Genomic DNA, 17,249 nt, shown 5'->3' with positions numbered 1-17,249 from the left:
TTTCTGATTGCTGGATTGTTTGCATGCTTTTTACATCACTTACGTTCATGTTTAGGAACATTATAGTGGTATCAGAGCCATAATCTTGGCTCAGCCTGTGGGAAAGATTAGAATCAAACAACATGGCGATCACCTGGAATGAGGTGGTGAGGATACAAAAAATGATGATTGATGTGGGGAAGAAATTGATTCATTCCTCAGTTGGGAATCCAAACATGATTGCAACTGATGTGAAGTTATTGGGGGAAAACTGGAGGGCATACCAATCATTGGGTCATGGCATTCAAGCGTCCTCTCTTTTTGGGAATTTTGTGAACTAAGGGTTATGCACAAACCAGTAGTATGCTTTGGATATCATCTCACTCATGTAAGTTGATCCTGTAGTCATTATGGTTCTATATATGTATTGAGATAGCTTCTGCAGTAAGTGTGGTCTCTTATCCCTTTACAATGAAGATTTCTATTGGCATGACATCATTTCCACAGGAAGACCATTATTAACATGTAATATTCCTAACCCAGAATATTCCTCAAACCCTAGCAAAAACTCCAACCAAATATGTGCAAGTGATATAATAACCCAGAAGTGATAAAATAACAGTGGAACATCATATAATAATGTAAACCGGAAATATAAGCAGATACACAAGAAATGCAACGAGAAATGCTAAGCCATTTTATTATACTGAGCAATAAAATGAGTACAAGAGGTGATTAGACAGATGACACCTCGACTTACACAAGGCAAGTGAAGAAATACTCTCAGAATGACAAGAATGTCCTCTTTGTGTGGATGCTGTTGCTGTGCTGCTAGAAAACAAATGATGATTTGGGGTTGCTCCCCTCCTCGGAAAAGTCTGAAACTCTGGATTTGGGCTCTACCCAAGAAACCTAGAAAAACCCAGAAAGCTTTCATGGAATGGCCGACCTCCGAAAAACACCCTCTTGGGGTTCTACGTAATTCCTCAATGCCCTGCGCTGCCACTGAAGTAAACCCCTCTAAACTCTGCCTCAAACATTGCCTGAACCCTACCAAAAATCCTCCAATGAGACAAGAGCTGGACCCCTGCTCAATCTCCCAGCATAACTCCACCTGCAAACCCCAATCGAGCACTACAACCCAAAAGAACTGCGTCCCTCTCCAAGTGCCGCGTAGTCCTCCAAAATGCTGATGAAACTGCTACTGAAATGCTGATAAAACTACTGCTGAAATGCCGATAGAAATACCTTGCCCGAGCAGGGACTCAAAGTCCCCCGGGGCTAAGGGTGAGGTCTCCGTACGGAGACACTCAATGCACTAAACAACGCTGTAGACCAGCTAAACAGCCAGCGTGCTCAGAAGTCGAAATGACTAGCTGAAAATGCACATAACTGAATGATCAAAATGAGGGGGCTCCTCTCTCTTTTATAGCTTCTGCCTCTCTCAATCTCAATGCTCACCTTCTCCTGCGTGATTCCCCTTTTGCCACGTGTTCCTCCCCTCCTGCGCAGTCCCTCCATGTGTCTGCGTGGGTTCCATTTTTGCGTCCCCCTTTTGGCCCCCTTGGCTCTCCCTTTAAGTCGCAACGTTGTGCTACTAGGAAGTGACTTTTATTCTAAAAGTGAGTTATGTCCCCCTTTCTCACCTTTTTATTTACAAAATAACTATAGAAGGCAAAATATGGCAAAATCGAATATTCCAATTAGCTGGGGCTAATTAGGAATATTACATAACATTATCCTACATACATACATAGACTCAGCATTGAAAGTTGTGTTATGTATTGCAGTACAAAGTAGTCATAACATTCTAACAAGTTTTTTTTTTGAGTTCTGGTGATAAGACTTGTTCACAATCTAAGTTGTGGAAAAATCATGGCCATGGATTAGTGTTGTCGCACAGATTGACACGACAACGCTCAGACCAGGGACTGTCACTCTGATCCCTGATCCCTCCGTTTAATCCTGTCTCCCGCGGCTAAGGGGGGTAGACCCTACGAGGTGAAGGAGACCAACTGTCGACTAGTTGGTTTGGGAGACACGAAGCACTAAAATGAATTTATTAATTTAGCGGACCAGTGCCTTGTGGAGTTAATGTTTAATCGATTAAGTATCAGATACTGCAGCAATATAAACCATGAAGAACAACCATTTATCATGTAAAGCTTAACTTTTGCCAGATACAAGATAACCATAAAGGCTCAATAGCTCAACAACTTAAAAGAGTAAATGCTTTAAACAACAACCAGAGATCACATATATGCAGCTAAATCGTCAAGATAATCATTCGTGTGCATAAATCGAAAATCTAAATCCTCAGCATTAAAAAAAAAAAAAAAAAAAAAAAATTATGACGTGACAATTTTCTGAGAAAAACTAAATCCTGGAAAAATTTCCACAATGCCTTTTTATTGCTTTTCAAATTTATGGCAATTTTTTTTTTTTTTTTAAAGCTAAAACTAAATAAAATCTAAATCTATACTTAAAAGAAATATATATATATATATATATTTTTTTTTTTATATATAAAAAATCTAAAAAAATGAAACATTGGAATAAATCTAACATTTAAAATTGATAAAAATTAAACTATGGCTAAACAAAGAAAAAAAAAAAATTTGAGTCCTAAATACAACTTAGCTTTAATCTAAAACAAAAAGGAAACTATTTCTAATGCCAAACCATAATCCTAAAACTAACACTTAACTACGCAATCGTATATCAAAACATTAAATTTAAAACAATAAAAAAAAATCTGACTAAACACTGAACCTAAGACACATCCTAACCCTAGCTTAACATAGAGCAAAAAAAATGACTGAACGTGTAACCCCCTAAAGAATTTAACGTGAGCATAGGTGACAGTGGAATGCTCGACAGGCTTGCGGGCCGATCTTGGGCGTATTGACAGAGATGCGATGATGCACTGTCCGCGAGGGTCAAGGAAAAACTATTAAATCGAATCGAAACTCACCCAATTGTTCGTGCGAAATACTGCGGTTACCTCACGTTAAACACCTGATCAACGACAACGCTCTGAGAGTATACCAACAAATGCGTGCACATGCAATCCGGCCAGTATCTGCGTCCTCGCTGTTCTAATGGCGGAATATTGTATTTGCAAATGCGATGACCAGCATATACCCTAGAAGAACGTGCTTCTTGTGGCGGAAACAGAAAGAAATTTGCAGGCGGGAAAAGGCACGATCTTTTGCAAGGTGCTTGGAGGTTGGAGGACGTGATGGCTGGTGGAGAAAGGCGTATTTGCTGACAGACCATGAATTTGGACGCAACTTTGAGAAAACTCCACGGCAGAGATTATGTATCAAGGATAATCGATTGAATTTATGCAGCTGTGCTCCTCTTTTGACCGATGTATAACCCAAAAAACACAAGTGTATGCTATGCTGAGAGCCAAGGGACGCAGGCAGCTTTGAACTGATAATCGAAAGAAATTGCCAGTAAACCCCAATATGTATTCTGCAGCCTCGGATCAAGACTGCGTGAGGCGTGGCATGGTAGATGGGAGAGCACAGGTCCAAAGCCAAGCTTTCAGAAGGAATTTGAAAGCTCCAGGCCACAGTAAACCAATTGCCTTAGAAACCCAAAAAAATGCAGCTTTCCACAAAATTTATATTTGAAATTCCCGGCTCAAAATTTGCCTGATGAAACCCCGAAAATTTCTAGATCACATGTACCTGTAATCTGCAAGAGAAAAGAAAAACCCTAACATAATATATGCATAAAACAAATTTTAAAACCCCAGATCAACTGAATAATTTACAGATCTTGACCCTTTAACAGCCAGATTTAGCGATAACAACAGTAATATTTTCAGAATATCAGATTTATTATGAAAAACTTCAGAAATCTCTCATGCAAACCAGAAAAGTAAATTTGAATGATTAACCCAGGGTAAAAATTAGCTGGGCTCTGCAAGGAAGAGCCTGCGGGAGTTGGCTGGTTCAGCCTAGAACTTCCCCAAACGCCCACTAGTCTTCTTTAGTAGGGGTTTTCTGCACAGCTCACTTCAACCATCAGTAAAGAGAGAGAAAATGATACTAGATCTCAAAAAGTAATGGAGATACCTGCCATTACTCCAGAAACCCTAATACCATTCAAACCCTAGCAAGTGAACAAGACACCTGTGCTCACAATACTTTAAAATAAGCTGTTATTAATGGCTAAAAAACAAAATATGCAGAAAATAAAATAGCTCACAGCACTTCCAGAGAGTAACACCAACAAGATTTGAACCCCAAAGTCTTCTTTTATTAACCAGAAACAGATTACAAGAGAGCTTCTTCAGCACAAGACTCACAGACCGAATGATCTCTAATGACCCCTAGCACCCTATTTAAAGGAAAAGATCCCAAAGGCTAGTTCGAGTGTTCCATGTTGAAATGATCTCGACCGTCGATGGGGATCAAGACATCTCTTAATCTCATCCGTCGAATTTGTTAATTCATTAAAAAATGAAATTTTGCATGTATTTACTCAAAATATTATTATTTTATTATTTTTTAGGGTTTTTGCTTTATTTTATAATTTTTTATTATTATTTTTATTTTCTTTTTATTTTTTATTTATTTTATTATTTTATTATTTGTTTTAAATTTTCAGTTATTTATTTATTTATTTTAATTTTTTTTTTTTTTTTTTTTTTTAAATGGATCCTCGAACTTAGCCTTTGGAAAAATCACCTAGGACCTAGGACTTAGGACTTATGAGGGGATTAAAACATTTTCTAACCCTCAAGACACTTTACATCAAGACTTTTACAACTTTACATCTTAAGAGGGAATACCCATCTGACATAGACCCTCATAAATCACCCAGTTCTGCGACACAACTATAATCTAGCAGATTAACACACTAGGATTCTCCTAAGATTCTAATGACAAAATCCATCCCGGCTTTGGGGTTAGGCTGAAGGAAAACTCTGCCGATCATGGATCGGTGAGACGAAAAACCTTCCGGGACGTAGATTATCACTTAGAAAATTAGGTCCACCTAGGAAATTTACAGACATGACTCATATCTGCTAAGATTATTTACAATTTATACATGCAGACTGGGTTTACAACATAAATTGATCATGCTGTCGATGACTGTCGAATGGCACGGACATGTCGATCAAGCACTACCCCTTTTTGCGAAGAAAAGGGGGTGTACTGCTATGGGCGGTTGACCGGTAGTGGTCAACAGATAGTATGTCGACATTTGTACCTCTCTGTCAACTTTCCGAGTTTCTCTTCAAGATCTTCTCCATACAAAAGAGACTAGAAAAGAAATCATAGGTTGATGAATCATCAGTAAAGGCTCATCATCGTTTTGGATAATAGAATAAAAGGGTTAATGCATCTATAGTCTATACAGAGATAAGAATATATGCCTCTGTATGAGATCCTTGATTTGCACAATCTACATCAGCTCAGACCTATTGAGATTTCTTTTATTTACAATGGCTACTCTGAGATCCCACTATATATAGGTTTTTGGTTACATTGGAAAGAAGGATAGCTTCTGGCATCAAGTAGTGGAAGTTTTTCATTCTTTAATTCTTTTTTTTGGATTTGAAGAAACAATGTCCTTGAACTTTTAGAGCAGAGGTTCTGCTGAAGACACGTCAGCAGGTAGAAGTCCTAAAAGGGAATGGTCCTGGAAGTTTGAAAGATCTGAAATAAAAAGTCTGCACAGTAGTGATGCTTGGTTATATCAACTCTTCTATATGTATGGCATCTCAACATATTTAGCTCAGCCACATCTATGGTCTCCTTTCAGTTCTGCATTATGCATCATGAAAGTCTAAGAAGAAGCTACAGGGATCCTACTGTAAAAGAAACTGCAGCACAATTGAAGCTTTCAATCTTGAAGAACAACTAGGAGAAGAAGTGCATAGCACTTTGGTGCAATTCTTTGTAACTAGACTTGTCAACAGAGATGCTTTGATGAATGTGCACTACAGATCCTTGACATCTTGGTTGCAAGGACCTTCATGGATCCGGTAATTTGATACATTAGTAGCTTTCATCTAGCAGTGAAAAATAATACAACTGTCTTGAGATATAGGAGGATTTCTTCTCTTTGAATGAAGAAGCACATCATAATTCTCTTCTTTGACCTGAAGCTTCTTAAAAGTTTTGATATTGCAATTACCTCATGGAAAGTTTCATCTCTAATCTGGGCAGCTCATGGTGATTACCCAAAGCAAGGCTTCAGAGGGAGCTATGATGTTTGGGTTCAGCTATTGATGATGTTTGTCCAACAGATAAAGATCCTCTCATTTACCTATATAAGGAGTTGATGAAAGACCTAGATTTGTCCTAAAGCTTAACAGTCTGATAAAATAGAGAAGCTGCTGTACCATTCATAGTCAACACTAGTGTATGCCTTGATACTAAGACTTTAAGTCAATTTAAGGATAAGCTTGATATATGTGAAAATTTCTAAACTGAAATTCTACTGCAGCAACTAATTTATTTTACCTACTTATTATTCACAATAAGTTATTTACGAAATCCCTTCAGCAAATATTAAAATAAATTCTACTGCAGTGATCACACAATTACCCAGAGAAAAATTCATGCACAAGAACCAATCACATCAACACAGTGGCTTTTGGACAAATGTCCCCGGAAAAACCTAATGCGGGAAAACTGGTGCAGCAGATGAGGGCTTTATTAATCTTCAGTAGCAATTGCTTTTACAGAGAAACTGAAAAAAAACACCTGAGACTTTCGCTTTGAGACATTCTAACACTTTGGAGGCCCTGCTCCCACTCTTGCGTCACCTATGCATCACTCTGTGTGGCTCATCGTGGCTTTGAGTGGCTCTGCGTCACTCTACATGAGGGCTGCGTCTCTCTCTGCGCTATCTCCCACTTTCCCTGCGTCACCTCCTCCTCAGTCACTGGCTGTTGCTGATGCCCTCCTCTTCCTCCACCCTGCAACTCCCCCTCTATAATCGATCTCCTCTCTTGAGAATTGATTTTCCTTGAGACACTGAGTATCTACCAGTGTGTCTCCAAATGATCCTCAAGTCTTCTCTTATACTTTTCTTGTCGATTAATCAATGACCGAGATTAAGTCCCTAATCAACGAGTAAGATTAAAACAAACTTGATCCTCGTCTTAGAAGATTCTCGCCCTTATCTTTATTAATGCCCATTAATAGTTTTATTTTCTTAAGTTTAGACTTAGGAATCCATTAAAAATATTAATTATTTTAATAACTCCTCATCCGGGTGGAATTTCCCAAAACGATTTCTGGTTCTTGGAGATCTCATGTGCCTTAGCCGTTCCACCAATTTTCATGGCTAGAGCACATCCGATGCTACCAAAAATCAACACATCGTCTTAGTGAGGAATGTACTCTAGTAATGCTTCACCATAGAAACATCACACTGATCTTCCGCATCGGTACCTGTGTTGATGCTTGGCCTACTGCTTCACATCCCCTGCACTGCTGCTTCCTGTTATGCTGCCCATGACACTACCATTGCCACTGCCACATCTGTATTGCAACTCCCTCTCAACATGCTACATCATGCTACCCATAGCCCTACCACTGCTAACCGCTGCACTACAACTCTTGACACTTATCCATTTCTGCTACTGAAATGGATTCTTTACCATCCCCATCTTCTCCCTGAAATAAACAAACTTTGTTCTTCCTAGAGCCTTGGTGAGGATGTCTGCCTCTTATTCTCCGGTAGGAGTGTACCTCGATTGCATTGCTCCTCCTTGGACACAGTCTCCGACAAAGTGACACCTGATATCAATGTGCTTCGACCGATCATGAAATACTGGATTCTTGGAGAGCTTGATGCAACTTTGATTATCACACATGATCCTAGTTGCTTCCATCCTTCTCACGAATAGATTCACAAGCAATTTCCTAAGCCATATGGCTTCGCACGACGCTGTGCTAGTTGCCATATATTCTGCTTCAGCTGAGCTCAGAGCCACAAATTTCTGTTTCCTACTACACTAGGGGGTCATTCCTGATCCAATGTTGAAATAGTACCCAATTGTACTTTTCCGATCTATTGAACTTCCAGCCCAATCTGTGTTAGTGAACCCACTTAGCCCGATGTCCTTGCCTCTGGTGTACAATAGTCCATGCTCGACTATTCCTTGTATATACCTGAGAACATGTTTGGCTGATGCCCAGTGCGCCCTCTTAGGTTCCACTATGAAATGATTGAGGGTGTTGACAGCGTAACAAATGTCTGGCCTGGTGTTGACCAGATACATCAGGGACCCTATAAGCTGCTTGTACAAGGTGGGTTCAACGTGTTTATCTTCTGATGCATCAATCTTCTTCCAATTGGTGATTATTGGAGTAGCCATAGGTCTACAATCCTGCTTCCTAAATCTCTTCAAGATCTCTGTAGCATATTTCCCTTGTTCAAGGAAGGTCTCACCCTTTTGCTGCCAAACTTCCAACCCCAGGAAATAATGCATCTGTCCCAAATCCTCCATGTCGAATTCTGTTGCTAGGTTCTTCTTGCAGTCTTTGATGAGCCTGGATGATCCTGTTAGGAAGAGATCATCCACATATAACACTAGGATTAGAGGCTCATTCTCTACGACAAGATAGTAGAGATTAGGGTCTGCGTCACTCTTGACGAATCCCATCTTCTGCAAGTAGCTATCAATTCGACCGTACCATGCTCTAGGTGCTTGTTTAAGCCCACACAAGGCTTTCTTTAATCTGCATATATGAGATTTCTTCTCATGTGTTCCAAAACCTTCCGGCTGTTCAATGTATATTTCCTCTTCTATTACCCCGTTCAAGAATGCCGTCTTGACATCCATCTGATGAATCTCCCACCCCATCTGTGTTGCAAGAGATGCCACGGTTCTAATAGAAGTATACCTGGTAACTAGGGCGAAGGTTTCTTCGTAGTCTATCCCTTCCTTCTGAGCATACCCCTTAGCCACAAACCTAGCTTTGTATTTTTCCACACTACCGTCTGCAGCATATTTGACCTTGTAAATCCATATTGAACCTATCACTGATCTTTCCTGAGGCCTAGGTACCACTACCCGGACATCATTGACCATTATAGAGCTGTATTCCTCCATAATAGCATCTACCCATACTTGATGGTGAACAACCTCCTGAAAACTAGAAGGTTCGCCAACAATGTTACTTGGGAGCGGGAGCGAAAACGGGAGCGAGAGCGACCATTTTCAGAAGCTCCCGGTTTGGGAGCGAATCCGGGAGCGATTTTTTAAAAATATATATATTTTTTTATATTTTTTAATTTTTGATACATATATGTCAACAAAAACATGTAGAATGATGAATTAGACATAAAAAACATAAAAAAACATAGATTGATCATTGAACCATATCACATCAATCATCTAGAAATTATAATCGTCATCAACCATGTCCACAAGTTAGTAAAATACATATTACAACTGCAACATATTGAGTCTTATAAATCATGATTCATCAAATTCAATATTAAAGTTTCAACTTCAAGCTTTCAGAATTGAAAATTCAATAACATTTATCATCATTGATCACCAAAGTTGTACTTGTAAGCTAAGTTTAACCATTACAAGAAGTAATATCGAAGATATTTCTAAGTCCTAACTTCTAACTGTTAACATGATATGAAATGTTAAAAATTTATAAAATGAAACATGAATAATGAGATGAAATGAAACAACTTTAGTCTTTCACAAAGCATCATATTCATAATTCACAATCATTACCAATGAGTTATTATTGCCAAGGCCCAACTTCAAACTTCAAATTTTCATTGTCACAGTGATATAATGTTTACAAAAAATATCATTATGATATGAAAGAGTCAAGAGTGAAGAGTCAAGGACTCAAAACTCAACAATTATGAAAACTAAAGTCTAATAGAAACTAAAAAAGACAAGTAAACTGTAAATCTACATGTGGCCCTTGCTACGAGAGTCTCCAGGAGTATAAGCAGGTCGTGGTGGTCTTCTAGGAGTCTCCCGCATAGACCGACGACTAGAACTAGAACCTCCACGCGAGGGTGTAGATGGAGGTGGCGACAGCAAAGGAACTAGACTCGGACCTCGAGCACTGCTACTGGATGGTGGAGGTGGAGGTGGAGGTGGCATGGCTGCTGCTTCATTTTCATCCCTTGCAAGTTCCTCTTCTAGTTCTTCAATATGTACAATGCCATTCTCCAAATTGTCATCCTCTGGGTGATTGTCCCAAATTTTATATGTGGGATCCTCATTAGCCCGATCACAGTAATGACTCAACAACCTCAAGTTGTAGTGCACATAAACCAAGCTTTCTGCTCGGTTTTCATTGAGTCTGTTTCTTTTCACATTATGTATATAGCTGTAGGTGCTCCAACACCTCTCTGCAGAAGAAGAATTTACAACCTGTGAAAGAACTTTTTTTGCCAATTTTGGCAAAAGTCCGTGGCCGCCATATGTTTCCCACCATGTGAGAGATTCAAATTTATCTTTGTCGTCCATTGCATGGAAGTTACCATACAAACCAGTGCCACTGAAGTATCTGCCTATTTCAAGGCGCACAGCTGCACATTCCTCCGTCAGGTACCAACTTTTCTAATGCTTCCAAATATCCTTTAGTTACCTCTTGATCTAAATGGGGTTTGGTCCTAACCCACCCCCTGCTGCAGGTTGGCCCAACCAAGATGTAGAGTAGTATTTTGGCGTAAGGATATACGCCAAGCAATGTAGTGGAAGGTTAAGCCTATTCCACCGTTCACACACACAATCATGAATCAGTTTGTACAAGTTGGGATCTCTATTATGAACAATGTCTTTTATTTCTCCCAACATGGTATCCATTTGCTCATACACCTCGCCAATCACTGGTTTGTCTGTATCTGCAAACCGAATCATGTGATAAATTGGCTTGGTGAAATCCAATACCTGCCTCACACTTGTCCAAAACTGCCCATCAAGAGCGGCCTCCTCCACCATTTCAAAACCTGCCATGTCAGCTACATTTGTAGCCCTTTCCTTTAACACCTGCCAATGTGGACTTGATACCATGCTAGCTAATGCCTCTCTTACCTTCAAAAGGCGCCTGAAGGTGAGGTAATAGCTACCAAATCTAGTCTTCGCAATCTTTAGCAACTCCAATCTCGAGTGACTGCGGAAAAGGCCATGGGTATTGCTATGATTTTTAATAAATTTTATCATTTGTTTGCCTTTCTTGTACAAATCACCAATCCATTGGTATTGTTCATTTTTGTTTTTGACAATATCATGCAACAGAAGGTTCAATGTGTGAACCAAACATCCAGACCAAAATATGTTCGGGTATTTATCCTCAATAATTGCTCCCGCTACCTTACAATTAGGAGCATTATCAGTGATGACTTGGATGACATTGTATGGGCCAATATGCTCAATTGGTTCAAGTAATGCTTCTGCAATGTTGATGGCGGTCTTGAACTTGTCTGAGTAATCATGTGCAGCTAGAAAGATGGGACCACTAACAGACACAACAAGAACACTTATCAATGGCTTGCCTTTTACATTTGTCCATCCATCAGATACAATGGACACCCCATGGTCAGTCCAAGAACTTGTCATTTTGAATGTGATATTTTTGCTTTTTCATGATCAAGGCCAACGGTTCTTGCCTTGTCATACCCAAGGCTCTTGTATCCTTTAGGGGCATCATTTATGGAAGAAACCTTTTTGTGCCAATAAGGTGAGCGTAGAACATTGAATGGTATCCCACATGCATAGAGAAACCTGTAAACTTTTGAATCCACATCATTCCTACACCCCTCATCAAGGAAATCTGATATGGTTCTACGCCTTAAAGATGATGACCCTGTGCCTCCATGTCCATATCCATTGCCTTGGGAGGATGTTGAAGGAGTTCTTTGTGATTGTGAGCTTGGTTCAAAGAAACCCCTTGATTTTTTTGTTCTGTATTGGGCTTCCTCCTATTCCCTTATGTATTTGGCTCTATCCGCTGTTGACACCGCTGTACAAGTTTTGATTCCTATTTGTTTCTCTCCATCCCATGGCCTTTTCTCGCAGAGGTGCCTTCTAGCACGAGTGTATGAACCTGTGTAATCAGTGTTGCAATGGGGGCAATGAAATTTAGTGGTTCCACCCCCTCTCCTTGTTTCAGCCCTGTGAACATATTTCCACAATGGAGTTTGGTCTTGTTTATTTTTTTGAGGGTCATGTTCACCCTCCTCCAGCTCCTCCTCATCGGGGTTTTCACCCATTTGACTTTCTCCGGCTTCTTCATCCCCCTCTTCAGTTTGGGGCCCCCTCCGTTTCCTACTCTCCAGCACCATAATAACCATAAAAGAGACCAGGAAGAGGAAAATGCCAATAAATATAGCCAGGTCCATGGTGTTTGATGTTTGTAGGGTTTTGATTCTTGAATCTGCAAATTAATTTAATTTATTGGGATTAACTAATTTAATTTATTAATTTAATTTAAATACATGATTTTAAACTCAAACAGTTAAATTAAATTAACTAAATTACTATCTAACCAACTAAACTAACTAAATTACTAAGTTACTTACCTCTGCAGGCTTGCTTGCTCACTCGCTCGCTCCTCAGCACTTGCTCCTCGCTCCTTGGCACTTGCTCCTCGCTCCTCAGCACTTGCTCCTCGCTCCTTTGCTCTTGCTCCAGCTCCAAACTCAAGCTCAATGAAGTTAGAATGAATTTTTTTTGGCCCATTGGGCTTTTAAAACCCAAATTTTTTTTTAATTTTTTTTTTTATTTTTCGGGTCCGCGGATTTTTTTTTCCGCCGAACCGCTCCCGGCCCGGCTCGAATCGCTCTCGGGGCGATTTTTAATGCTCGGGAGCGATCGCTTCCCGATCACTCCCGAGCGTTAAAAATCGCTCCGGGAGCGCCGGAGCGATCGCTCCCTAACAGACCAAGGAGCGCAAATTTTTTTAAGGGAGCGCGCTCCCTAAAATCGCTCCCGTCCGGGAGCGATTTTGGGAGCGCGTTCCCGAGCCGCTCCCGCCCGGAGCGCGATTCGGGAGCGGGTTCGAGGGGGGGGGGCGCTCCCCCGCAACATAGTTCGCCAACTTGAGCTACTAAGGCCTGTCTTGCTGTCTTCCCTCCCTTTTATTATTCCTAGGTGCACCAATGAAGTCCTCTTCATCCCGTAGAATTTTTCAGAGGTCCTGACTCGTTCTTCCCCTGGTATTAGGCACATCTATCAGCTCTTCCTCTTCCTGAGATTCCTCCTGTTCTAAAGCTTTGTCTTCAGGAGAATTTCTGGTACTAGTTTCTGCTGGTCGAAGTGGTTTGACCAACGGCTTGTCTTTCGACTGCTCCTCGGAAGGTATTTCTTGGGATTTCCTGAAAACTCTGCGCTCCATGAACTTTACATCCCGCCGAACTACTACCTTCCTACTCCCTGGAAGATAGACTCTATATGCCTTAACATTCTTGCTATATCCCACAAGATATCCTTTCTTAGCAGTTTGATCTAATTTCTCTCTTTTCTTTGGGTATACGACAATACGCTAAACTCCCAAATATCTTGAAATGACTAACTTCAGGTGTCTTCCCTGTGAAGACCTTCTCCGGAGTGATTTTGCCCAATGCCCTATGTGGAGTCTTGTTCTAGACATAAACTGCCGTGCTTCCTGCTTCTACCCACAAACATTTAGGCATATCCTGATCATACAACATTGCCTTAGCTGCGTCCACAATAGTCCTATTTTTCCTTTCTGCTACTCCATTATGCTCGAGGTTTTAGGGAGCTGTCCACTCTCTTATGATGCCTTCCTTAGTGCAAAAATCGGTGAAGTCCTTGTCAACATACTCTCCACCATTATCTGAGCGCGACACTTTTATCTTCTTTCCTGTCAGATTCTCCACTAGAGCCTTGAACTCTTTGAATCGACCAAAACCTCATCCTTGGTTTTCCGAAAGTAGATCCAAGTCTTTTTGGAATGGTGATCGATGAAGGTGACAAAGTATTCGGCACCACTTAGAGCTTTTGTGGACATCGGTCTGCAGATATCTGAGTGTATCAATCCTAGCACACTCTTAGCCTTATTGTAACTTCTGGAAAACGCTGCTCTAGCATACTTGCCTAGAGCACACCCTCTACATACATCATCTCGTTCGGTACATAGTTCTGGAACTCTTGATACTATTTTCCCGAGAATTCTCAGAGCCCCATGGTGTAAGTGTCCCATCCTCCTGTGCCATAGTTCATTCAAATCTTTGTCTCCATTACTGCCTATCAGTGCCATTGGTGATTCTAGCTGCAACTTGTACAACTCGTTACTTCTGATTCCAATCTGGGCCTTCTTTTTCCAACTCAGGTGTTTGACATAAATTTCTCCTTAATGAAGAAAACGTCATAGCCCTTGTTTTGAAGTTGAGATACGAAGAGTAAGTTCATCCCCAATCTTGGCACATGCAACGCATTGGTTGCTCGAAGCCACTCTCCTGCTTGGGTTTGAAAGACCACAATACCTCTTCCTACTGTAGTACTCTTCACCTTATTTTCGATGGTGATATGAAAATTCATTCTTTCTTCCTGATAATCTGAAAACATTCTCAGATTCCTGTCATATGCCAGGAAGTTCCACTCCCTATATACCAAACCTTAGAGGAGGCAGAGCTTGCTAAGTAAGCGACTTCTTCTTCCAATCTGGAAGCTAACATAGAATAATCGTAATTCATGTACCTTGTGCATTGTTCTGGACATCTGCACAAGTCCCCTTGAGTGGATGCCTCTGCAACATGCTCTTGACCCATAGTTGATTTTCCTCTCGTGTTGTCGGATCTCTGCTCCGATACTATGTGAAAATTTTTAAACTGAAATTCTACTGCAGCAACTGATTTATTTCACGTACTTATTATTCACAATAAGTTATTTACGAAATCCCTTTTGCAATATTAAAATAAATTCTACTGCAGTTATCACCCAATTACCTAGAGAAAAATACTTGCACAAGAACCAATCACATCAACGCAGTTGTTTTTGGACAATTGTCTCCGGAAAAACCCAATGCGGGAAAACTGGTGCAGTAGATGAGGGCTTTATTAATCTTCAACAACAATTGCTTTTACAAGGAATAATCTTACAAAGAAACTGAAAGAAAACACCTGAGACTTTCCCTTTGAGACATTCTGACACTTTGGAGATCCTGCTCCCACTCCTGTGTCACCTCTGCGTCACTTTGCGTGGCTCAGCGTGGCTCTGTGTCCCTCTGCGACAGCCTGCGTGAGGGCTGCATCTCTCCTCTGGACTACGTCTCTATCTGAGCTGTCTCCCACTGTCCCTGCGTCACCTCCTCCTTAGTCACTGCCTGCTGCTGATGCCCTCCTCTTCCTCCACCCTGCAACTCTCCCTCTGAAATTGATCTCCTCTCTTGAGAATTGATTTTCTTTGAGATACCGAGTATCTGCCGGTGTGTCTCCAAATGATCCTCAAGTCTTCTCTTATACTTTTCCTGTTGATGAATCAACGACCGAGATTAAGTCTTTAATCAACGGCTAAGATTAAAACAGACTTTATCCTCGTCTCTTTGAAGCTTCTCACCCTTATCTTTATTAATGTCCATTAATATTTTTATTTTCCTAAGTTAGACTTTGGAACCCATTAAAAATATTAATTATTTTAATAACTCCTCATCTTTGGAATTTCTCAAAACGATTTCTGGGTCTTGGAGGTCTCATGTGCCTTATACTCTCCACCAATTTTTATGGCTAGAGCACATCCGATGCTACCAAAAATCAACACTCCCTCTTAGCGAGGAATGTGCTCTAGTAATGCTTCACCATAGAAACATCACACTAATCTTTCGCATCGGTTCCTGTGTTGATGCTTGGCCTGTTGCCTCACATCCCTTGCACTGCTGTTTCCTGTACTGTTGTTCATGACACTGCCACTACCACAGCCACATCTGTATTGCAGCTCCCTCTCAACATGCTGCATCATGCTGCCCATAGCCTTGCCACTGCTAATTGCTGCACTGCAACTCCTGAAACTTATCCATTTCTGCTACTGAAATGGATTCTTTACCATCCCCATCTTCTTCCTGAAATAAACAAACTTTGTTCTTCCTAGAGCCTTGGTGAGGATGTCTGCCACCAGTTCTCCTGTAGGAGTGTATGTCAACTGTACTGCTCCTCGTTGGACACAGTGTCTGACAAAGTGACATCTGATATCAATGTGCTTTGATCGATCATGAAATACTGGGTTCTCGGAGAGCTTGATGGAACTCTGATTATCACACATGATCCTGGTCGCTTCCATACTTCTCCTGAATTGATTCACAAGAAATTTCCTAAGCCATATGACTTCGCATGAAGCTATGCTAGCTGCCATATATTCTGCTTCCGTTGAGCTCAGAGCCATAGGTTTCTGTTTCCTACTACACCAAGAGGTCATTCCTGATCCCATGTTGAAACAGTACCCAATTGTACTTTTCCGATCTACTGAACTTCCAGCGCAATCTGCGTCATTGAACCCACTTACCCTGATGTCATTGCCTTTGGTGTACAATAGTCCATGCTCAATTGTTCCTTGTATATACCTGAGAACATGTTTGGCTGCTGCCCAGTGCACCCTCTTAGGCTCCACCATGAACTGACTAAGGGTGTTGACAGTGTAACAAATGTTTGGCCTGGTATTGACCAGATACATCAGGGACCCTATAAGCTGCCTATACAAGGTGGGATCAACGTTTTTATCTTTTGATGCATCAATCTTCTTCCAGTTGGTGATCATTGGAGTAGCCATAGGTCTACAGTCCCGCATCCTAAATCTCTTCAAGCTCTTTGTAGCATATCTCCCTTGTATAAGGAAGATCTCACCCTTTTGTTGCCAAACTTCCAACCACAAGAAATAATGAATTTGTCCCAAATCCTTCATGTCGAATTCTGTGGCTAGATTCTTCTTGGAGTCTTTGATGAGCCTGGATGATCCTGTTAGGAAGAGATCATCCACATATAACACTAGGATTAGAGGCTCATTTTCTACGACAAGATAGTAGAGATTAGGGTTTGCGTCACTCTTGACGATCCCCATCTTTTGCAAGTAGCCATCAATTCGATTGTACCATGCTCTAGGTGCCTGTTTAAGCCCATACAAGGCTTTCTTTAATCTGCATACATGAGATTGCTTTTCATTTGTCTCAAAACGTTTTGGTTGTTCAATGTATACTTCCTCTTATATTACCGCGTTCAAGAATGCCGTCTTGACATCCATCTAATGAATCTCCTACCCCATCTGTGCTGCAAGAGATATCACAGTTCTAATAGAAGTATAC

General features: G+C 40.8%; 1 protein-coding gene across 5 annotated transcripts in view; it reads left to right on the top strand.

The window, feature by feature from the left end:
- LOC149191462 (uncharacterized) overlaps positions 1-17,249 on the top strand; it is a 361,968-nt gene that overhangs the window by 220,619 nt on the left and 124,100 nt on the right. The gene's annotated exons all lie outside the window — the stretch shown is intronic.

Source organism: Pinus tabuliformis, chromosome 2_2 (genome assembly GCF_031772625.1).
Source record: "Pinus tabuliformis cultivar Carrire ecotype Pingquan chromosome 2_2, CPIR1, whole genome shotgun sequence".
Lineage (NCBI taxonomy): Eukaryota > Viridiplantae > Streptophyta > Pinopsida > Pinales > Pinaceae > Pinus > Pinus tabuliformis.
The sequence above is the reverse complement of the archived record's forward strand: the minus strand, read 5'-3'. Positions and strand labels throughout refer to the sequence as shown.